Source organism: Anomalospiza imberbis, chromosome 3, assembly GCF_031753505.1.
Source record: "Anomalospiza imberbis isolate Cuckoo-Finch-1a 21T00152 chromosome 3, ASM3175350v1, whole genome shotgun sequence".
Lineage (NCBI taxonomy): Eukaryota > Metazoa > Chordata > Aves > Passeriformes > Viduidae > Anomalospiza > Anomalospiza imberbis.
In genome coordinates this window covers 98783198-98806847 of record NC_089683.1, presented here as the reverse complement: position 1 = coordinate 98806847, position 23650 = coordinate 98783198, and the positions used below count along the sequence as shown (strand labels likewise).

Below are 23650 nucleotides of genomic sequence, written 5' to 3'. Positions count from 1 at the left end.
AGCAAGCAGAAAGCAAGCAGAAAGCAAGCAGAAAGAAGGAAGCAAGCAAAAAGCAAGCAAAAAGCAAGAAGAAACCAAGCAAAATGCAAGCAAAAAGCAAGAAGAAAGCAAGAAGAAAGCAAGCAAAAAGCAAGAAGAAAGCAAGAAGCAAGAAGAGAGCGAGAAGAGAGCGAGAAGAAAGCGAGAAGAAAGCAAGCAGAAAGCAAGCAGAAAGCAAGAAGAAAGCAAGAAGAAAGCAAGAAGAAAGCAAGCAGAAAGCAAGAAGAAAGCAAGAAGAAAGCAAGCAGAAAGCAAGAAGAAAGCAAGAAGAAAGCAAGAAGAAAGCAAGCAGAAAGCAAGAAGAAAGAAGAAAGCAAGCAGAAAGCAAGCAAAAAGCAAGAAGAAAGCAAGCAGAAAGCAAGAAGAAAGCAAGAAGAAAGCAAGAAGAAAGCAAGAAGAAAGCAAGAAGAAAGCAAGAAGAAAGCAAGAAGAAAGCAAGCAAAAAGCAAGCAAAAAGCAAGCAAAAAGCAAGAATAAAGCAAGCAGAAAGCAAGCAGAAAGAAAGCAGAAAGAAGGAAGCAAGCAGAAAGCAAGCAAAAAGCAAGAAGAAAGCAAGCAGAAAGCAAGAAGAAAGCAAGAAGAAAGCAAGAAGAAAGCAAGAAGAAAGCAAGCAAAAAGCAAGCAGAAAGCAAGCAGAAAGCAAGCAGAAAGCAAGCAAAAAGCAAGAAGAAAGCAAGAAGAAAGCAAGAAGAAAGCAAGCAAAAAGCAAGAAGAAAGCAAGCAAAAAGCAAGAAGAAAGCAAGAAGAAAGCAAGAAGAAAGCAAGAAGAAAGCAAGAAGAAAGCAAGAAGAAAGCAAGAAGAAAGCAGGAAGCAAGCAGAAAGCAAGAAGAAAGGAAGAAAGCAAGCAAAAAGCAAGAAGAACGCAAGAAGAACGCAAGCAAAAAGCAAGAAGAAAGCAAGCAGAAAGCAAGAACGCAAGAAGAAAGCAAGAAGAAAGCAAGCAGAAAGCAAGCAGAAAGCAAGCAGAAAGCAAGCAGAAATAAAGAAGAAAGCAAGCAAAAAGAAAGAAGCAAGCAGAAAGCAAGAAAGCAAGAAGAAAGCAAGCAGAAAGCAAGCAGAAAGAAAGAAGAAAGCAAGCAGAAAGCAAGCAGAAAGCAAGAAGAAAGCAAGAAGAAAGCAAGAAGAAAGCAAGAAGAAAGCAAGAAGAAAGCAAGAAGAAAGAAGAAAGCAAGCAGAAAGCAAGCAAAAAGCAAGAAGAAAGCAAGAAGAAAGCAAGCAGAAAGCAAGCAGAAAGCAAGCAGAAAGCAAGAAGAAAGCAAGAAGAAAGCAAGAAGAAAGCAAGAAGAAAGCAAGCAGAAAGCAAGCAAAAAGCAAGAAGAAAGCAAGCAGAAAGCAAAAAGAAAGAAGAAAGCAAGCAGAAAGCAAGCAGAAAGCAAGCAGAAAGCAAGCAGAAAGCAAGAAGAAAGCAAGAAGAAAGCAAGCAGAAAGCAAGCAGAAAGCAAGCAGAAAGCAAGAAGAAAGCAAGCAAAAAGCAAGAAGAAAGCAAGAAGAAAGCAAGAAGAAAGCAAGAAGAAAGCAAGCAGAAAGCAAGCAGAAAGCAAGCAGAAAGCAAGCAGAAAGCAAGAAGAAAGCAAGAAGAAAGCAAGCAAAAAGCAAGAAGAAAGCAAGCAGAAAGCAAGCAGAAAGCAAGAAGAAAGCAAGAAGAAAGCAAGAAGAAAGCAAGAAGAAAGCAAGCAAAAAGCAAGAAGAAAGCAACAAGAAAAATAAGAAAGCAAGCAGAAAGCAAGCAGAAAGCAAGCAGAAAGCAAGAAGAAAGCAAGAAGAAAGCAAGAAGAAAGCAAGAAGAAAGCAAGAAGAAAGCAAGAAGAAAGCAAGAAGAAAGCAAGCAGAAAGCAAGAAGAAAGCAAGAAGAAAGCAGGAAGCAAGCAGAAAGCAAGAAGAAAGGAAGAAAGCAAGCAAAAAGCAAGAAGAAAGCAAGAAGAAAGCAAGAAGAAAGGAAGAAGAAAGCAAGCAGAAAGCAAGAAGAAAGCACGAAGAAAGCAAGAAGAAAGCAAGAAGAAAGCAAGCAGAAAGCAAGCAGAAAGCAAGCAGAAAGAAAGCAGAAAGAAAGCAGAAAGAAGGAAGCAAGCAAAAAGCAAGCAAAAAGCAAGAAGAAACCAAGCAAAATGCAAGCAAAAAGCAAGAAGAAAGCAAGAAGAAAGCAAGCAAAAAGCAAGAAGAAAGCAAGAAGCAAGAAGAGAGCGAGAAGAGAGCGAGAAGAAAGCGAGAAGAAAGCAAGCAGAAAGCAAGCAGAAAGCAAGAAGAAAGCAAGAAGAAAGCAAGAAGAAAGCAAGCAGAAAGCAAGCAGAAAGCAAGAAGAAAGCAAGAAGAAAGCAAGAAGAAAGCAAGAAGAAAGCAAGAAGAAAGCAAACAGAAAGCAAGAAGAAAGAAGAAAGCAAGCAGAAAGCAAGCAAAAAGCAAGAAGAAAGCAAGCAGAAAGCAAGCAGAAAGCAAGCAGAAAGCAAGAAGAAAGCAAGCAGAAAGCAAGAAGAAAGCAAGAAGAAAGAAGAAAGCAAGCAGAAAGCAAGCAAAAAGCAAGAAGAAAGCAAGCAGAAAGCAAGCAGAAAGCAAGAAGAAAGCAAGAAGAAAGCAAGAAGAAAGCAAGAAGAAAGCAAGAAGAAAGCAAGCAGAAAGCAAGAAGAAAGCAAGAAGAAAGCAAGAAAGCAAGCAGAAAGCAAGCAGAAAGCAAGCAAAAAGCAAGCAAAAAGCAAGAAGAAAGCAAGAAGAAAGCAAGCAAAAAGCAAGAAGAAAGCAAGCAAAAAGCAAGAAGAAAGCAAGAAGAAAGCAAGAAGAAAGCAAGAAGAAAGCAAGAAGAAAGCAAGAAGAAAGCAAGAAGAAAGGAAGAAAGCAAGCAAAAAGCAAGAAGAAAGCAAGAAGAAAGGAAGAAAGCAAGCAAAAAGCAAGAAGAAAGCAAGAAGAAAGCAAGAAGAAAGCAAGAAGAAAGCAAGAAGAAAGCAAGAAGAAAGCAAGAAGAAAGCAAGAAGAAAGCAAGAAGAAAGCAAGAAAGCAAGAAGAAAGCAAGAAGAAAGCAAGCAGAAAGCAAGAAGAAAGCAAGCAGAAAGCAAGCAGAAAGCAAGCAGAAAGAAAGAAGAAAGCAAGCAGAAAGCAAGCAGAAAGCAAGCAGAAAGCAAGCAGAAAGCAAGAAGAAAGCAAGAAGAAAGCAAGAAGAAAGCAAGCAGAAAGCAAGAAGAAAGAAGAAAGCAAGCAGAAAGCAAGCAAAAAGCAAGAAGAAAGCAAGCAGAAAGCAAGCAGAAAGCAAGAAGAAAGCAAGAAGAAAGCAAGAAGAAAGCAAGCAGAAAGCAAGAAGAAAGAAGAAAGCAAGCAGAAAGCAAGCAAAAAGCAAGAAGAAAGCAAGCAGAAAGCAAGCAGAAAGCAAGCAGAAAGCAAGAAAGCAAGCAGAAAGCAAGCAGAAAGCAAGAAGAAAGCAAGCAGAAAGCAAGCAGAAAGCAAGAAGAAAGGAAGAAAGCAAGCAAAAAGCAAGAAGAAAGCAAGAAGAAAGCAAGAAGAAAGCAAGAAGAAAGCAAGAAGAAAGCAAGAAGAAAGCAAGAAGAAAGCAAGCAAAAAGCAAGCAAAAAGCAAGCAAAAAGCAAGAAGAAAGCAAGCAAAAAGCAAGAAGAAAGCAAGAAGAAAGCAAGAAGAACGCAAGAAGAACGCAAGCAAAAAGCAAGAAGAAAGCAAGCAGAAAGCAAGAACGCAAGAAGAAAGCAAGAAGAAAGCAAGCAGAAAGCAAGCAGAAAGCAAGCAGAAAGCAAGCAGAAAGCAAGCAAAAATAAAGAAGAAAGCAAGCAAAAAGAAAGAAGCAAGCAGAAAGCAAGAAAGCAAGAAGAAAGCAAGCAGAAAGCAAGCAGAAAGAAAGAAGAAAGCAAGCAGAAAGCAAGCAGAAAGCAAGCAGAAAGCAAGCAGAAAGCAAGAAGCAAGAAGAAAGCAAGCAGAAAGCAAGCAGAAAGCAAGAAGAAAGCAAGAAGAAAGCAAGAAGAAAGCAAGAAGAAAGCAAGAAGAAAGCAAGAAGAAAGCAAGAAGAAAGCAAGAAGAAAGCAAGAAGAAAGCAAGAAGAAAGCAAGCAGAAAGCAAAAAGAAAGAAGAAAGCAAGCAAAAAGCAAGAAGAAAGCAAGCAGAAAGCAAGCAGAAAGCAAGCAGAAAGCAAGAAGAAAGCAAGAAGAAAGCAAGAAGAAAGCAAGAAGAAAGCAAGCAGAAAGCAAGCAGAAAGCAAGCAGAAAGCAAGAAGAAAGCAAGCAGAAAGCAAGAAGAAAGCAAGCAGAAAGCAAGAAGAAAGCAAGCAAAAAGCAAGAAGAAAGCAAGAAGAAAGCAAGAAGAAAGCAAGAAGAAAGCAAGCAGAAAGCAAGAAGAAAGCAAGCAGAAAGCAAGCAGAAAGCAAGCAGAAAGCAAGCAAAAAGCAAGAAGAAAGCAAGCAGAAAGCAAGCAGAAAGCAAGCAGAAAGCAAGAAGAAAGCAAGCAGAAAGCAAGAAGAAAGCAAGCAGAAAGCAAGAAGAAAGCAAGAAGAAAGCAAGCAGAAAGAAAGCAGAAAGCAAGAAGAAAGCAAGAAGAAAGCAAGCAGAAAGCAAGCAGAAAGCAAGCAGAAAGCAAGCAGAAAGCAAGCAGAAAGCAAAAAGAAATAAGAAAGCAAGCAAAAAGCAAGCGGAAAGCAAGAAGAAAGCAAGCAAAAATCAAGCAGAAAGCAAGCAGAAAGCAAGCAGAAAGCAAGAAGAAAGCAAGAAGAAAGCAAGAAGAAAGCAAGCAAAAAGAAAGAAGAAAGCAAGCAGAAAGCAAGCAGAAAGCAAGCAAAAAGCAAGAAGAAAGCAAGAAGAAAGCAAGAAGAAAGCAAGCAAAATAAAGAAGAAAGCAAGCAGAAAGCAAGCAGAAAGCAAGAAGAAAGCAAGAAGAAAGCAAGAAGAAAGCAAGCAGAAAGCAAGAAGAAAGCAAGAAGAAAGCAAGAAGAAAGCAAGCAAAAAGAAAGAAGAAAGCAAGCAGAAAGCAAGCAGAAAGCAAGCAAAAAGCAAGAAGAAAGCAAGCAAAATAAAGAAGAAAGCAAGCAGAAAGCAAGCAGAAAGCAAGCAAAAAGCAAGAAGAAAGCAAGCAGAAAGCAAGCAGAAAGCAAGCAAAAAGCAAGAAGAAAGCAAGAAGAAAGCAAGAAGAAAGCAAGAAGAAAGCAAGAAGAAAGAAGAAAGCAAGAAGAAAGCAAGCGGAAAGCAAGCGGAAAGCAAGCGGAAAGCAAGCGGAAAGCAAGCGGAAAGCAAGAGGAAGCAAGAAGAAAGCAAGCAGAAAGCAAGCAAAAAGCAAGCAAAAAGAAAGAAGAAAGCAAGAAGCAAGAAGAAAGCAAGAAGAAAGCAAGAAGAAAGCAAGAAGAAAGCAAGAAGAAAGCAAGAAGAAAGCAAGAAGAAAGCAAGAAGATAGCAAGAAGAAAGAAGAAAGCAGAAAGCAAGCAGAAAGCAAGAAGAAAGCAAGCAGAAAGCAAGCAGCAAGAAGAAAGCAAGAAGAAAGCAAGAAGAAAGCAAGCAGAAAGCAAGCAGAAAGCAAGAAGAAAGCAAGAAGAAAGCAAGAAAGCAAGAAGAAAGCAAGAAGAAAGCAAGAAGAAAGCAAGAACGAAAGCAAGAACGAAAGCAAGAACGAAAGCTAGAACGAAAGCTAGAAAGCAAGCAGGAACGAAAGCCAGAAAGCAAGCAGGAACGAAAGCAGGAACGAACGAAGGAAAGAACGAAGGAAAGAACGAAGGAAAGAACGAAGGAAAGAACGAAGGAAAGAACAAGAGAAGTTCGGAAAGAAAGAAAGTAAAGAAAGGAAAGAAAAGAAAGAAAAAAGAAAGAAAGAAAGAGAAAAAAGGAATAAAGGAAGAAAAAAAGAACAAAAGAAAGAAGAGAGAGATGAGAGAAAGAGAGACGAGAGAGAGAAAAAAGGAAAAGGAAAAAGAAAAAGAAAAAGAAAAAGAAAACACATCAGACACTGCCTTCAACTTGTCCAGCCAAACTGCACTACATTTCTAAATGCTTCCTTCTTCTTGGGGAGGAGGAAGAGAAGAACTGAACTGTCTAATTCCATGGTCAAACACAGGAGGCTATGGGTAACAGTCACAGGATAGAAACAGGGCCATAATATGCAAGACGGTAAAAAGAAGGGCAGAGTCTCAGGTTATTTACAGAGGACGACTTCTGTGAAAATTATTCCATCCAGCAAAAAAGGTACTGGTGAAAGGGAAGAGGGACACTAGGAGAAGACAAGGCTCAGCAAAACCACCCCTAGGGTGAGACAGACTTGGAAATGATTGCTTCCCACTGAGGTGAGAACTGGCACAGTACCACTCTGGAAAGCACCCAGGAGAGTAAAGATAGACTGGAAAACAATGTGATAGTGCCTCGATTCCTGATGCATTTTTAATTTTATCTTGTTCTGAAACAGAACTTGTCAATTTTAAATTTGGTGAGCTTATTAGAAAATCCCAGACCAAATCACTAATCTCACTATATCAACACTAATATAAGAGAGGGTTTAAGATGGCACAAGAGCTGAATGAGAAGCAGCTACATCCTCCCCCTCAGCCCACCTGGTGAGAAAGTCTTGTCCCTCTCCCAGACATCTGATTTCCTCCAGCTACTCTGATGCTGGTGAGCCACAGGGAGATGCAGAAGGGGAGTGAGAGTAGAGCACAGCTGAATGAAGCAGCTCTCCTGACTCACTAATGGAAAAGGCAACACAAATCCAGCAGCTCCCAGGAACGAGTCAGGGACCTTGACTCTGCCACAGTGAACCAGCTAAAGTTTCTTCTCCAGAGAAAAAAGCTGAGACACTTTGAACCTAAAAACAACCACTGCTGGGATCTTTACGTACTGTCATATTTTTTTTTTACTAGTATGGGATAAGACTTTGGGGCAATACTGAATCAAGTCCCTTATTTTCTGCATCCAGGAGAAAATTATGTATAAGTAAGTGGGTGATGTGCTAAGATGAAGACTAAGCCTTTTCTCTCCTGCAGTCTGAATTTCAATTACTTGCTTGTTGCAGCACACTGAGTGCAGGCCTTGGTAGCCATTAGCTGGAGAATCCAACTCTAATGTGTTTCACCCAATATAAGCCCCAGTGAGTGACAGAGAATGGGATTGAGCAGGAAATACCACGGGCTGTGATGGATCAGATTCCCAGAACAAATAATTAACTTCCTCTTCTCCTCTCCCTTTATATCCTCCTGCCAAAGCACTGGGGATGGTCCTATTAACTATGGGCTACACAGAGCATTGGAGGAAATCACAAAGATGGGTTTTGCACTGAATAACTGGACTGTCAGAGAAAGAGAGAGGGAAAAGACATCACTGCATTGCTGGGAAATAAAAACTGAAAAATAGCCCATCCTGCAGCTTTGCTGGGGCCACAGGTTTATTGTGTGTGTACAGTGCCTCAAACAGCAAGACTTTGATCCTTAGACTGGATCTTGAAAGACCTCTGTAATCCAAACAGTAAGAACAAACAATTATTCCGTGTCAGGTTGAGGAATGATTACAATAATTTTACTGTATTTTAACTGGTGGGTATATAAAAGCCCAAGGAAGTTTCAGAATAGTTAATCTTTAACTTTTTTTTTTTTTTAACAGACTTCATAAATCTCTGGGCATTTTGTTAATAAGCATGGTTATGGGCTGTGGAAAAGCCAAGTGATTATAATAATAATTATGTATTATGAAGATTTCTATACCTTGGTTCTACTTGTGTTACCTGGTCAGCAATACAGGCCACAGAGCTCCAGTGCAGATACAGCCACTTTTTTAACTCCCCCTTGTTATCAGTACACACCTTCACCTTTTTTTTGCCCCTACTTCTGGTGGCAGTTTAGATCCTCCCATCTCAGTCAACAGGGAGCAGGAAGAGCAAAAATTTTACTGGTGAAACATTCAGAGAGAGACAATCTAAAGCAAAATCAGAAACCACTTAGTTGGAAAATTAATTCCTGTTTATGACTCAAGAATCCATCTCAGAAATACACCTGAAAAATCTTGTTTCTCTAACCAGGGATTAGCTCAAGGCCTGGATTTCTGAATAAAACCATGTCCAGGTGCCTGCTGGCTCCAGGATCTAACCCAAACACCACTGACTTGGACAGAATAATCCAATAACTTCAGTGTAGCCTGCAGCATATCTGAGACAAGGCAGCAGCACCCTAACCCTTCCTGGGGTCAATGGCCACAAACACTGAGTTCCACCCCTACTGCTAAATACCACAGGAGATGTCCAGAGCTACATGCCCATGCCACAAACTTATTTTCTGCCCTAAAGAAGGCATCTGATCCAGGCTGGAGGGGACGGGCATCTGCAAACTGCCATTTGGTAAATAATAGTGCTGCTTTGCTAGCCAGCAAAAGCAACCTTTTGAGGTTACTTTCAGACTTGAAGAAAAGCCCACATGCCTGAACATTTCCCTGTTTCCTTTCATCTGCATCTCTGCTGATAGCTTTAACACAAGCTGCTACATCACACCTGCATCTGTGCTAGGCCATTTAGTAAAATTTGTGTCAGAGGTGTTTGAAAAGTAAATATGTGCAATGACCAGGTCCACTGACTACCTGCTGACTATTACCTGGGGTTGGGTTCCTCATGGACAGCAAGCTGGGTGTCACCAGAACACAGGAACACCATTTGTTGACTGGTGCTGCTGTCATTGTCTGACACAGGTGTTGGTTTGACTCACACACACATCTGTTTATTCTTGATCCAGTAAACCACCCACAAACACCCTCCAGCACTCCTGGGACCTAGGCAGCAGCGGGGCAGGGCCACAGGAGTTCTGCCCCCGACTCACACACCAGGAGCTTTGGTTTCACAGAAGGTTACACCAGCTATGAACTGCGCCCTTGCAGAGAACCAGGCATCTCCCATTGATTTTTCTCTCTCTTCCCCCAGAGAACTCATCCCCAGGAGGTGACTGGGTGGTGGCAGGCAGAGAGTGCCTTTCAGAATGGCAGAGCAGCTCAGGGAGGCTGTGTACATCTCTGTTTGAGGTCACCATGCTGGTATTCAATGGAAGAGGCTTATAATATCTGCATTGTTTTCCTGAGAAATTATCTTTCCTCTTTTTAAAAGGCTTGTTTTCGTCTGTGGTTTTTTTTTTTTTTTTCTTCCAGGTTCCTGCTAACTTCATGTCACTTTTCTACAAATGCACTCTAAATAATTTTACTGGCAACAATATATTCAAAAGTAGTATTCTAAGAAAATATTTTAGCGGCAAAAAATAGTCACAGAAAACAGATTTCACATTGTGTAGCACGAGTCACTGAAAATAGATGGAGATTCTATCATTTGGGTGAAAACTCACAAAATTTTCACATCAACAGACTAGTGCAATGTCCAGCTTGTAGCTAATGAAATGCAGAAAGCTTTGCTAGGGACAGTCCTTATTAGAGAAGGCATTCATACCAAAACAAACCATCCTTTTTCACCTGTGTCTTTTTCTGGTATAATGGAAGAAATAATAAAACAGATGGTGATAGCTTTACTCAGGGTTTTTCTGCAAGATACTCAGATATGGCAAAGAAAAGTACAGATCTAAAAGCAATCCTGTCAAAAGAAGCTGGGGGAAGGTTCACTGCTATCATTTGTCAATAAGCAGCCACAGCTGTTCCTTCCCAGCTCTGGATAATATTCTTAAGGCACAGATTACTAAGGGTTTTAATGGCTTATTATTTTAGTAGTACAAAACATTTTAAGGTCACAATCATTTTAGTCACAAAATAGAAACACATCAAGTACCTCAATGCATTCAGACCAGCTAATCAACACATCAGCACAGGCAGGATTTAGAATCTCAAATACCTCACTTTGAGGTGCTCACAGACTGAAAAATTCAGAAATCAGAAATGACTAATGGCTGCATGCAGCAAATCATTTCAGACAGCGACTGCATTTGAGAAGCCCTCAATCTGTCCATGCGAAGATCAGGAATGATAAGAGGAGGTGACTTTGGCTGTCCTTCCTTCTCTGGCAAATATGTTACTCATAGGAAGCTCCAGTTGTTTGGCCCCAAAGAAACCATCCCTGAGGAGCTGGGCAAGCCTGTGTCCAGCTCAGGCCATGCTCTTGACAGTAATAGCGGCTGCCTTGCAGTAAACCTCAGGAAAAAGTCTGCAGAAATTTTCAGATTTATTAAAAAAGAACTACAAATCTCTGTCACTCCATCCCCGTGGTTGGCTCAACCCTGCAGGAAAGGAAACATCTGCTGCTGTGGTGGCTGGCTGCTGTCTCCACTGGAACACATGTGTGGCTGTTACAAAGCATTTAGAGGACTTAAAATTAAATTTCCTGTGAGATGGAAACCGGGCAGACCCGCAGGGTGATCCCAAACCTTCTGTCCCACTTCCTGACCATATAGAAAGGCTGTCGTTTGGGTGTCCCCCCAACTCCTTCCCTACATCAGGCTGGGAGGAGGTGCTGCAGGCACTGGAGCAAAAAAAGCCCCTTCCCGTCTCCTCTGCTCCCCCAAATCACTCAACAGGGAGAAACCCAAACCCCAGATATCACCAGCTCTTTTCCCTGGCTCTCTAGAAGGGGCTGCCAGGGAGGAAGGAAAGCCAGGTCACCCCTGCCACAGGGCAGCTCAACACCTGGGAATCCTCCTTACCCCACCATCCAGTGCTGTGCCACATCCCATCCTTGTGACAGAAGGCAGCTTTTTGTCTTCCCACCCATGTCTGGCTCGTGCAGGAGGGACCACATCTAAGCTAGAACACAGGTGACCATGCACATTTAAATCCTACACACACACAGAGCAAAGATGTCCAACCATGCTTATCCCAGGAATCCTGTCCCTTCATGTGAGGGAGATCTCCTGTGCAAGAACACGGGAGGGCCAAAATGTGCAAAGGACAACCACAGAACAGCCACCAGTGCTGAATGAGAACACCTTGTGCCATGCTGAAGCACAAGCCAGATCCACTCACTCTTCCCTCTCCTACAGAGATCCAATTAAAATGAGAAGCTGCAGCTTACGGCTGGCAGATCGGCCCCATCCAGCCATGCTGTTCGATGCTGGGCACGGGCTTTGGTGTCAGAGACTCTCTAATCAGTTGAGCTGTTTTTCAGGAAAAAAAAAAAAAAAAAAAAAAAAAACAACTTTTTTCTTTTTTTTTTCCTTTTTTGGGGTTGTTTTGTTCAGAGCTTTGCTCCACTGGTAGAATTCTACCAGGCTCCTAGGCAAATCACTCACACCACAGACAGAGGGTTTTCACTGGAGTTCAACGTAATTGCTAGCATTTATCACTTTAATAGCCTAATGAAGGTGAGATGTAATTAGAAAGGGTGTCAATTGGAATATGGAGTTTGTTTTACAATTACCTATACAGTGTGTAACCACTGGCACAGAACAGTGCAGTTTATAAAGCTGGTAATATGTGGCATAAATGTTCATCACTGGGTGACTTGATATGACCTAAAGCCACGTTCTGTAATTGCTGCTTTTTTCCCTAAGTGTTTGAAACAAACACAAAAAGGTTGAACTCCTCCCAAGGCAGCTTTTCCAGCCAATGAAGATGGTTCATGCCCATGAAACTGAGCCCATATAACTGTCACCTCATTGTCATTCCCACTTACAGAGTGATCAGCAGTGATTTTGCTTGAGTGAGTTTTGTCTGTGTAAGCAAGCTCAAATGAATGCAACAATCATAAGAACTCCCAGCAGTCCCACTGCAAAAAAAAAAAAAGGAAAAAAAGGCTCCAAAAAGTTCCTGAAGCACACACAAAAAGCTTTCTCATCAGATGCACCAAAAAAAATTTTACTAAGAATTAAAAGCAATTTAAAAAGTTGTTTTTCTCTGTGTTTTACTCAAAAAAAGTGTTTGGGTAAAGTGAGTTTTATGCATTTGGCAGGATGGCTGACCCTTGTTTAAGGCAGAATGTCTTAAAGCAGAGCACTTCTCCTGGTTAAGGATCTCCTGCTGCTAAATAGATACCAGGGCTTATTGCTTGATGGATATTGTGCAGTAATGAGGGCTGATGGTGCTGTTAGCAGACAGCTTGACGCTGAATCTGAGACCTGAGAGTCACACAGCCAGGAACCTCCCAAGCCCAACAACCACAGCATAAAGTATGACTCTCTAAGAGCTGATCTTGCTTCTGAATAAGAAAACACAGTTTTAATTTGTATAATCTCTCGAGGGTTGGTCAGGTTACTGGAAGAGTGATTACTTCTGGGAAACAAGCCCTTCCCTCTCTGCAAAACGAAAATGCAGACTTTAGTACTCGTCTAATACCATGCGTGTACCCTAGCCCCGGCAGCTTTTTCCACGTGTTATAGCTGTAGGATTAACAAATAACCTGCTGCACTGCCACCCCTCTGACATTATCTCAAATAGATTTTAATTTAGTGCAGAAGACTGACAAGAAGCAATGTTGAAGATTTTACCTTAAAGTCAGAAACAGCAAAGATGTGGTCTGGGGGTGTAACAATTTGTGCTGTGGCCAGCCTTGGTGTAAGATGGAAACAGAGGGTCTCATGCCTGCCTGTGAGATGCTTCCATCTTGTTCATCCTGACAGGGTTCCCTGAGGTCCTACAAACCCACAAGTGGCTCTGCACAGAGCCCCCCCACTGCACATGCAGCAGGGGCTTAGGAGGGGGTGGATTCCTAAAGCACTCCCAGATGACACTCCTGTCATCCACCATTTAACATTTTCACTAGATGGCAGGAAGCACTCAGATCTTCAGAAACATCACCCTAATAGCCCTGAAGGGAATCTCTTTCTGCATGAGGTGACCAGCGACAGTGCATTGGAAGAGTGTGGTCACACCCTCATCACTCTGCCTCCTGACACACAGTCCCAGCCTGGTCTTCATTTCCTAAACAACCTGCCTATCACCTCCAGGTGGCACTTCTTGTCATGATGGAATATAAATTGAGTTTATGAAGCTCCTTAAAATTCAGGCTGAGATCTTATTCCCTATTTCCTGTACTTTGTGTAGCCATCTGAAGCTACAGAAAAAGGACATAAAGAAACATTTCAGAGAGGCACCATTTTGCAGGTCACCTTGCAGGGTTTTAGGTGCCTTCACAAAGAAGAGGTATTAGCTCAGATACTCCCTTTCCTGTGGTCAGGTGAGCACAGCTTCTTGATATTATTACATGGACACCCCATACATCTGCATAGAGTGCCCCAACAGGTGGGATCCTGCTATAATGTGGAGGCCATATGATGACAGTGATGGCTCAGATAAAGTGATGCTGCTAATTGCAGCAATTAAACAGTAATGACATAATTAATGCAAAAATTATGCATGGCTGGAATCCAAGCTATTGCAGTTCAAGAGGTATTCATCACACCTAGATGAAAATCATTCCTGTGGAGATGGTATCATATCTGCTTTTATGACTTGATCAGGGATAATGGTTATGGGGAATTCAGGGAACAGTGACAGCAGTAGAAGCAGCTGATGGGAATGGCAATGAAACACAAACGGACTTCAAATTTGAATGGGCAAATTAAACACTGAAGGTGAAGAGAATTGAAAAAGTCGTGTTACACCAAGACCTTCCAGATCCATGCCCCAAACTAAAATATATCTCTCAGAGTGAGATGCAAAGACTAGCTTCAGTTGCAAATAACATTCAAATGGACAACTGGTATTTCCCTTTCCAAGTGCAAGACAATAATGAGGAACAGAAAAGTCAACTGGTTCATTTTTCTTTTTACAAAGCAACTTTTGATGAAGAGCAGATTTGAAGTTGAGCATTAACTCTGCATTTCTAGTCTAGTAAGTTTACAAATCCCTAATCTGAGAAATTAAAGAAAATAATTTAAAGTGACATGAAATGTTAATAAATTTCTGTAATATTGCTTAAACCTCAGAAACCAGGTATTCCCAGATAGCTGACAAAAACAGGTGAAAAAAAAAATCAGTCTGATGTATTTGCTCCATCCCTGACTCAGCTGTCAGTTCATTCCACAGTTTGGCTTCTAAATTTTGAAAATCCACTTTGTCATATTTCAAGGTATCTCCCAACAGGGCCATTAGGAGGACATGTTAAAAATATGGCAAATCAGGCCTCCTAGATTGCAAAGAAAATATTTTTTTGGTGATGTTCAAAGCCAATTGTGGAAGCCTACAGTCAGACCACTCAGATGGCTGTGCCCAGGAACTCTTTCCCACATTTAGACCAGAAGATGTTGCTGTGATTGCTGTTTGACTTTGCAGCAAGAGCAGAACTGCAAAATGTAAGAGTTCCTTGCCCATGCTACAGGTTGAGAGCATCGTATGCTTATTGGTTCAGAAATACTCTGGATTTACAAAGCTGGACTGAAAACATGGCCAGCCCCAAGCCTTTCCCACAAATCCAGCTTGAAATATTATTACATTAAGTGATGGTTTACTTGAACTGTATTATTTATGCTTCCATACTGGGTATCTTAATGTAGTAATAAATAAAACCAAAATGTTCACTGTGCATTACCAAACATTTTACTGATTGATCTTCTTATGGACAAAGGCATTGGGCTCCAGGAAAAGGGAAGGACTGAGCAATCTCTGAGCTGAAAGTACACCGTGCATTTAAGAAAGCCGAGTTGCTTTCAGAGGGTTTTGTACCCTGACCCATAAGCATTAACTTTTAACCAATCCTTCCGTGCTGAACCCAGAATTCTCTCTCCAGTTTCTTTATATGCTTTCTTCACTGGAATGAAGTCACCAGGGAGTTTTGAGAGTCAAAATCAGCATATGGTGTACAGCTTTGTCCTCCAGTAGCTTCAAACACTTCGGTTTGTTAGTCTGTAGCTAAACATAGAAAGCCCTGAGGTCCAGTAAAGCAGACTGTGTATTTGTGTTCAGGCACTACAATGTATTGGCCATTTGGCTTTATGAACATACCTTGTTTGGTGTCTAAGGAGGAGTGATGGTTTTCCATTTAGACTGTGGAGTCTACTGCTTAATAATAAATACACTCCTGACATTGTTAAATGATAGCCTGCTTCTAATAAACCCCATGCTGATCCCTGTGTTGGGTAGAGTGGGTAATTCATCTTCCCGGGCTGTTAAAACTTTAGCTGAGATTATAGAGACAACATGAATCAGACATGATCAGCATGTCCCCTGCTGGTTTGCTCATTTTCTCCCCATAACAAAATGCTGGCTAGTTTTCTCTTCACATTGCAGATCTTGTTATTAGTTGATTTCATTATTAATTGCCCCTAAGGCTCGGGAGGCCTTTCTTAGCCACATCCACAAGGGATCCACATGGTTTACAGTAAAACACATCCCTGTACTTTCATGCTCACACTTCTCCCAGGCTACTTGATATCAAGTTGTAATCCCTTTGTGTTACTGAGTACAGCCTGCAGCCACACTCTGAACACATAAGAATGAACTGAGAGCTCAAATTTTTCCCTGGATTTGCTACCAGAAAGAAAGGGGGGGGGGGGGGGGAGGGAAAGAAAAAGAAGAAGAAAGAAAAAAAATCTTATTATCCTCAAATCTAATTACAGCTCAATAGCACCTGAGGATTTGGCTTCATGAAGTGGTTCATAAAGCCTTCCTTGTCATTATGCCCACTAACACCCTTTGGTCTCACGTACTGATAAGCGCTTGTGTGAGTAATTTTAAATTAGCTGATAATATGCCAACAACTGCAGGATGCTCCAGGCACAGCCAGGTGTCCGAAAAAGAGCAGCCTCCAAGGAACAACTCGTGACTGCCTGAACAGAGCTGGCTTCTCGCTCCCTTGGGTCCCACCAAAGGTAACTAAGTCCCTGTGCTCCCCCTGGCTGTGCTGGGGCATCGGGCCCCAGGAGCATCATTCCAGGAAGGGAAGGGGGGCACAGCACAACACCACACATCCCCCCACAACCAGCACTGATGGAGCCTCCACAGCTCCCCGGGGACCCAGCACAGCCCTGTGCTCTTGAGCACGCAGGACACCTGATAGAGCAAGCAGAGCTCAACTCTGGATCCATTGCCTCTCCTTAAAGCAGCTCAGGGCTGCCCTTTCCAATCACAGATTGGATAGCACACAGTCCCTTCCTACACATCTGCCCACCCACAGCTCTGCCATCATTATTTGCCACAAAAAGCTGAAGTCAGGTTAAGAATGTGTTCTTTTTCTTTCCTCAGTCCAGTAACTTCTTAAAAAATCCAATTGAAGCACCACAGATTTTTCCCTTTTCCTTCTGGATGCTTGTGTTCTCAGGCACTTTTTGACAACACATTAATTATTGTGATACATAAACACAGCACCTTTCATTTCCACAGCTACGTGCAGCCAAACCAACAGATTTGCTTTCTGCCATCAAAAGCAAGAAGCCCAGATATGAATGCCACCCTGTTCCCTGCAGAACAGCCAGTGCTTGCCCCAGGCCGGGTCAGTCTTTTCCACTGTAGTCTCATGGACAACCTGAGTTGGCAGCTCTTGCTAGGAATCCACCTGCTCCTATTTGGAGAAACTTCTTAGTGTTCCTGAACCAACCTGATACTTGTGCCAAGTGAAAATGGCAACTCAGGACCCACAAAACACATCCAGTCTTAGAACTGGAGCTGACAACCTTGTGCTTAGGGAAGAGAAGGGATGTCTCCAGCCCCAAGTTGGACTGCAAATCCACCTGTACCTTCAGCACCCCTGTGGTTTCCCAAGCCCTGATACCTCTTAGATACCCTACAAATTAGATTAGTACACATCAGGGATATCTATTACAGAAGGCCAAGAGACCAGGAAAAGGAAAGGAGGAGAAATTAGTGGGTTTGTTGTGCTTATTTTTTCCCCTCACTGCTTTTCCCTTTAAAGCATACTTTCTGTTTTGCTCTTTCTGTAGGTTGGCTACCACACTACCTAAACAAACAGCAACCAACTGAGGATCAGACTGGAAAGACTGAGTTAGACAGGAGATTTAAGACACCAAATCTATCCAGAAAGAAAAGCAAGCCACATAGATGACCATCCAGAGCCACTACTGGGTAGCAGCACAGGTAGAGCCTCACATACCAGCTTCCAGATCAGCTTCAGATCAGTGGGAGCAGTTTAGCATCTCATTTACAAGGCCAGTCCCTCAAAGCAGACAAACTGCCTCACTTGCCCGGGTTATATGCTCAGTGTTAACACCACCAGGCCTCCCTAGTCTCTGTAATGTGATTGGGAAATATGATACACCTGTCCTGAATTAGAGAAGATAGGTTTATCTCATTTCAGAGCCAGCTCACGGATGGGTGGAGATCAGATCAGCTGTAAGAAATTCTTTTTATTGTGTGACTTGTTACTTGCAGTAGGGTGAAAACATCTTCTAAGGTGATCTCGTGCACTCTGAGGGATATCTTCTTATCTCTAATGTAGTTTATACAAACCAAATTGGTTTTTGCTTCAAACAGCTTTCCGTAGAAGAAAATCAATTTCAAGATGCAATAACTGCGATCCTTCACGCCAAGGATCCATTGCAAACATACCAATGCATACTCTGGCAATGCACAGCTGCAGAGACAGGACAAGCAATGCCTGTTATCAACATACAGGCCGTGTCCAAATCAAGGTTTCATGTCCAGGGCACTGAATAATCCACTGCCACTCTAATAACAGTTCCATTAACAGAAGTGAAAGTATTTTGTGACCAGATAAACAAATTCTTTTTAACCCCTAGAGCATTCTGGGGCAGCCATTTCAAGCACTGGATCAGTTATCAGTCAAAATAAATCCCCCTGAAAGTGCAGGGTGCTGATCTGAGATCCACTCAGACTCTCTGCACCCTTGGGTGCAGGTGTTTTCATGCTCAAATCATCTGAATTCTCCTTGGTAACTCACCAACCTCACACCTCCACATCTTATAAACCCATCCACCTTGGCCCCCATCAGCTGCAGTGTCAGCCAGTGCTTCCCACCACTGCCAAACTCCAGGAAACCTCCTTTTCACCTTGCCTTCTGCACAGCCACCCCCAGATCAACCTCCCAAGGATTAGTAAGGAGGTCATAGCAGTCTCAGTATGAGAATTAGAAGTGCCCTCTCCCAACACCAAGGTTCTCCTGCTTCTGGTGAGATGATCATTGCTGCACATCCTTGTTGTCAGTGGCCTCAGGCAGCTGGAGTCCAGTAAAATTTGTAAAAGCCATCTAAATTGTGTGGACTTAGGCCAAGAGGGTCAGAGCTGATGTTAGTAATACCCTTGGATCTGGTTGTGACTACACACAGGCTTTGGGTGTGACTGCATTTAAAGAAAACAATCATCTCTGCTACGTAACATAGGCTGGATGTCCATGGGCATGATCCAGGAATTGTCAGCAGGATCAAAATTCATGAAAACTGCTCAAAGTGCTTGTAACACTGATTCTTCTGAACATTTCAAATGCCAGAACACCATTACAGCACCAGGATGCCGATCTCCATTAGAAGAGGCTCACACAACTGTTCCAAAGCTGTGAAAATGAGGCAGGGTTTTTATCTGTCTGCTGCAGAGACAAAGACACGTGATCACCAGGTGTCTCCACAGCCAGAGCTAGTCAGGACCACAAAGTGCATGTTGAACACCTGTCACGAGCACAGCTTGGTTCACAGGAGCACTGAAGAAGCTTGTGTTCTTTCAGAAAACTGTAGACTGAGGGGACTTTGTTCAGGTGCTGTGTTATAAACTTGTCCCCATGGTGCAACTCTGAGTCACTAGCGCTCTTAAAAATAACCCTGAATACATTCCTCCTGACTTGCAGACTCCTAAGCCTTTCACCCTGGGAACAGTCCAAATTTCACAATATTATTCTTTTATTGCATCTATCAGGTTACATACAAGCTTTCGGTGCTTCTTCTCCTTTTTCTTCTCTTTGGCTGGTTGGATGGCTGGTTGGTTTTACAACTGAATTTAATCCTCTGCAGTAGCAACACTTTGTCTGGACACTTTTTCAGGTAAATCACAGGAAAATGAGAAACATCACTCATTGTGATGGACAGTTGATAGATAATTATTACACGAGTGCTTATGCAAAACTCAGCCTTGAAACCGAGTCATTACTTCTTTTATACATCACACAGAACCAGTTTGGGTTTCTTTAGTGCCCAAGCAGTATCAGAGAAAACAAAACAGCTCCCAGCTCAATAAAATGAGCATCCTTACCTGTAAATTTGTGGTGCTTTTTGTCAGCTTTGTGCTAAAATGCATCTCAATTCGAAACTTAATTAGATTCAGTTGGAGAGGCAGTATCTTGCAACAGGTTTTTATTCTTATAGGGTTCTGAAGGCACTTCCAGTGAGAAACAACAGTGGACATTGGGAAAACATCCATAAATCTGGAAAAATGCCACTGGATTTCAGCATGTAAGTCTCACCATAAGCTGGACACCCATACTGCAGGGTTCCTTTAACTCTGCAGCCATGTAAATCATCTGCACATTAAAACTGGTGCTGGAGTAATCACTGAAAATTAATTTACCCAGAATATTAATGAGCAGCAGAAGTTTCTTCTGTTGCTTGTGTGAAGCTTCCTTGACTTTGCTTCCTTTACCCTTTCTGCAAACAATGCTAGCCCCCAGCTTTTCACCAAAGCTTTTAAAATTGGAAATGTGAGCAGTACAGATCACACTGCAAGGTTGTGATCAGAGCCTGTTACACCACAGACCCTGGTCTACTTAGGGCACTGGGGTGGGCTGACCCTGTCTGGCAGCTCAGCTCCTACTCCCTCCCTGCCCAACAGGATGGGAGAAAGATTCTGAAGGGCAGAAGTGAGAAACACTTGTGAGTCCGGATAAAGACAGTCACAAAGGAAAATGAAATGAAACAACCAAGTGATGCAAAGGCAGTCACTTGCAGCCTGATGCTCAGCCAGGTAGAGACCTCCTGGGGCAGAACTCCTCCCAGTTTTACCTCTGAGTGTCCCATTATATGGCATGAGACATGTCTTTGGTCAGTTTGGGGGAGCTGTCCCAGCTGTCCCCCATCCCAGTCCTCTCCCCCAGCCCCATCCTGCTCACAGGGGCAGCAGAGTGACATGGAAAAGGCCTTGACACGGTGCAGGCACAGCAATATCTAAAACATTGTTGTGTGTTATCAACACTGTTTTGGTCACCTCTCTAAACCACAGGACCTTACAGGCTGTTATAACGAAAATGAACTCCATCTGAACCAGACCCTGTACAGGCAGATAAAAAGGGACCATGGAGACTGCCGGCTAGTATTGCTGGTGTTGCATGCAACAAAAACTAATCCTTGGCTTTTTCTCTCTTCACAACACCCAGTCTTCACTAAAATTTGGGGGAACTGTGGCAGGGAAATGAAGTAAGCCATCCCAAGCCACTCCTAGAAGCAGGAGAAGGGATTAGCACTCTGGGCTGTGCTTGTCTTGAACCATCACCAGTTCTCCAGTCTTCCTCCACCAGCCCCATTTTGCTGTTGCATTGCTGGATAAACAAAGAACTTTGAATTCAGTTTCCACTTCTTTACCACTAAATCACTACCTCGACATGTTGTAACCTGAGGTTCCTCAGGTGATTTCCTGATTTCCTCAGGTGAACCTGAGGTGCATACATGATTTGTGTTGTTACCTTGTGATACTGCACTGGTGCAGAGAGAAGATGAGCACAAGACACCTAGAAATCATTTAAGCAGCAACTTAAGGACTGCAAGACTTCTCCAGCCCAACTGAAACCAGACAGATTTGTTCTAATTGGAACATGGATCTCCTTTGAGAGGGAGGGGAAGTGCTTTGTTTGACTTTTTCTGGTGTGTTTTGGGGTTTTGGGGGGTTTTTCAGATAGCCTTGGCTGGCCCTTTAAAAGCCAGTAGTAGTTCTCGCCTTGAGTTTCCTGCTCTGAATCTAAATTTCCCAAGGCACAAGAAGTGACTTACCTGGAGATCATAAAGGCTGTCACAAAGCTCAACAGCCAGGATTAGAATAATATTTTCTGCTTTATCTTATGTTCTTTCAAGTCAGTGCAAAACTCTACCAAAAAGCATTACTACCAAATGATGCTGGGGCTTAAGCAGCATTGGCGTGGGAGCCCATCTGGATCCAAATCAGTCACATTGTACCTGTTCACAGCATGACAATCATTTGTCTAGGCACTGAAAAAACACAAAGCAAGAAAAGTTCATCTGTTTTCAGTGTATTTTAATAAATGAAAGAAACCTGAAGGTACGAGGATTTCAGCAGCAAGTTAACCTTTTCCCTGACACGATGCGAGGTCTCTCTGCAGGGGTGTTAAGCAATTTGCTAAATGCCATACTGGGGTTAACTCTGGAGACTGCCAGACCATGGCCAGCTTTATACAAAGCTCCCCAGGAGTCAGGCTGATACTCTCAGGCTTCTCTGAAAACACTGCTGATCCATAGGGATAATCTCATTTCCTGGACCATGAAATAAGCTGTAGCCTAAGGGTTACAGCTGATGGGTGTGTGAGACACAATCACCAGTCTGACAAGTGCTGCTGCTCCCCAGGTCTGTGAGGTATGTGGTGGCTTTTGGGCCTGCAAGAGACCTAGCAGAACTTGGCTGGTGCTCTCTGGTAGGGGCCACCATGCCTGATGGCCCCTCTCCACTGCCTTGCCTTCCATTGTCCCCAGACATGTTCACAGTGATCACTGAGCATGTTTTGGAATAGGAGGGGTTTGCTATAGCATTTGTACTTCCCAAAAGGCAAGAGAGCTGCAAAGCTGGTCAAACAACTCCTTCCTAGAACAAATCCCTGCAGGTCCCATGGGTCCATGTGCCCAAGCACACACATATATGTTGTGAGGTAGCTGCTTCTGCTAAGGCAAAGAGCAGTTTCGAGAGCTTTGGCTGTGAGGAGAACAGAGATTTTCAGCTTTGGTGGAAAACAGTAAAGCTAGATAGGTCTGAGGTCCTGCTCAGAGTGTACCTGTCAGGTGCTGAACTTCAAAACCCATGCCAAGCTGTTCAGCAGTTTGAATTTCCAGAATCGAGTTGCCAGCTACTGGGCAGTGCCAGGCTGTGGGCACAGTACAGGTGTGAACGTGTTAAGCTTCACGCTCTTGGGAGCTGCCTTCCCTTGTAAACACTAGACAGAGAATTACTACCCCTTGTTGTCATCACCATTGTGAGAAGTAGATGTGATATGTCCCTGTTCAATTAAAAAGAAGCCCAAGGTCACTGCCCTCCTTTGTGAAATGGGCCCATTCATTTGAAGTGCTCCCCTTTGTTTCCTGACAGAGTGGTGGCACGGAAACAATGCCACCTCCCACCATGAAATGACAGCTTGCTCCAGCCCTCTCAGAACAGAAGCCCTTGAAGCTGGCACCAAGGGAGCTTGATGAGGTTAGTAATCACTGCAGCACATGAAAAGCATTTTGCACTGCGACCTTTTGCACATAAAGAGCTATACTAGTTTTGCTTCTAAAGCCGGGAAGATTTATACGCATGGCTTTCTCCCAGCACTGAGGGAGGAGAAACTGAGGCAGTAAAATCCTGAAAGCCAGCAATTTATTCAAGAAGGGATGCTGAGAGCACTTGAAGGCTTAAAGCTTATGGTATTTCACCTGCAGTTTGCAGCACAGGAAACAAAGAATAGGGTTTTCACTAAATCCTAGCATTTTTAGACAGAAATGATGAATTTTTTCAAGTCACACTGACAGTCCTGTGGAAGTTCTTTTTGATAGTTGTTACTACATGAGGGCTGTGTGCACAGCTCTTGCTGATGCTCAGCCTGTTACCTGTGGCTGTAGGGACAGCTGCCCTGAAAGGCTGGAAAGGACCTTCCAATCTTCTATTCCTAAGACCCCTCCTGAGGTCACCTGTCCTACTCTCCCCTCAGGAAGTCACCTCACTCCCCCAAAGAGGCAGCACCTGACATAATCTCTGGTAAAAGACATCTTTAAAAGCTGAAGAAATAATTTCTGCCTGGTCTGGCTATGCTAAGTGACTTGGAGAGAAAGGAACGTCATGGCCCAGGATGCCCTGCTCACTGGTGTGAATGGGGAATCCCAAACCTTTTCTTCAATACTTTACATTGTGGGCTACAAGGTAACTGGAAGCAAACCCAGGTAATACCCTCTTTCCTTTCTTGGAGCAGTCTCTAATTTTAATTAAAAATTAAACCTTCACCATTCCACCAGTAGCAGTATTTTATGGGAGTCCCTTCATCTGTAGTTGGGAAATTGGGAAACAGAAATATGACACAATTACCTTCAATTACCAAAAATATTACTTTTATGGAAGAAAAGTGAAAATTTGAATTAGTCTAAATCTGAAGCAGAGCAGTGAGAAACACATAGCAAAATTTTAGAGGAGTTTTCAGTGACCCATGGCCTTCAGAGAGGAAAAATAATCACGTTACTGCCTTTCCTCCCAGCTTGACAGAAATGTATATCCTTTAATCTCACACAGCGAATCCTCTGTTTGCTTGGGCTTTGGAGATTCAACAAGCACCGTGTGCAGTTAGCACAGAGTAGGATTCCCCCACCACTCGCTGTTCTGATCCTGGCCCAGCCATCAAGGACTGCTCTGCCTTTGTATACACCACATGGATGTGGACCAGGCACCAATTCAAATGGGCAACACAGCTCCACTCATGCTGCCTGCAGAAGACAGAAACATCCACAGCAAAGTGCAAAAATAATTCAGTGTCTTCCACTTGATCCCTGGCAAAGTTTCTTAGCATTCCTTGGCCCATCGCACCTTGTGTACCTACCTCAACCCCCAAGAGCTACCGAGATGCTTGTTTTGCTCAGCCCAAGTCTCCTTTAGGCATTAAAGGCTC

The 23650-nt window shown here is 42.9% G+C and overlaps 1 protein-coding gene across 1 annotated transcript in view; it reads right to left on the bottom strand.

The window, feature by feature from the left end:
- The window catches only part of CAPN13 (calpain 13), a 77280-nt gene extending 59361 nt beyond the window's left edge, over nt 1-17919 (bottom strand). Inside the window, exon 1 of the mRNA XM_068185970.1 lies at nt 16921-17919. The gene's annotated coding sequence lies outside the window, so the exon portion shown is untranslated. The remainder of the gene's footprint in view (nt 1-16920) is intronic.
- Between the last annotated feature and the right edge of the window lie 5731 nt (nt 17920-23650).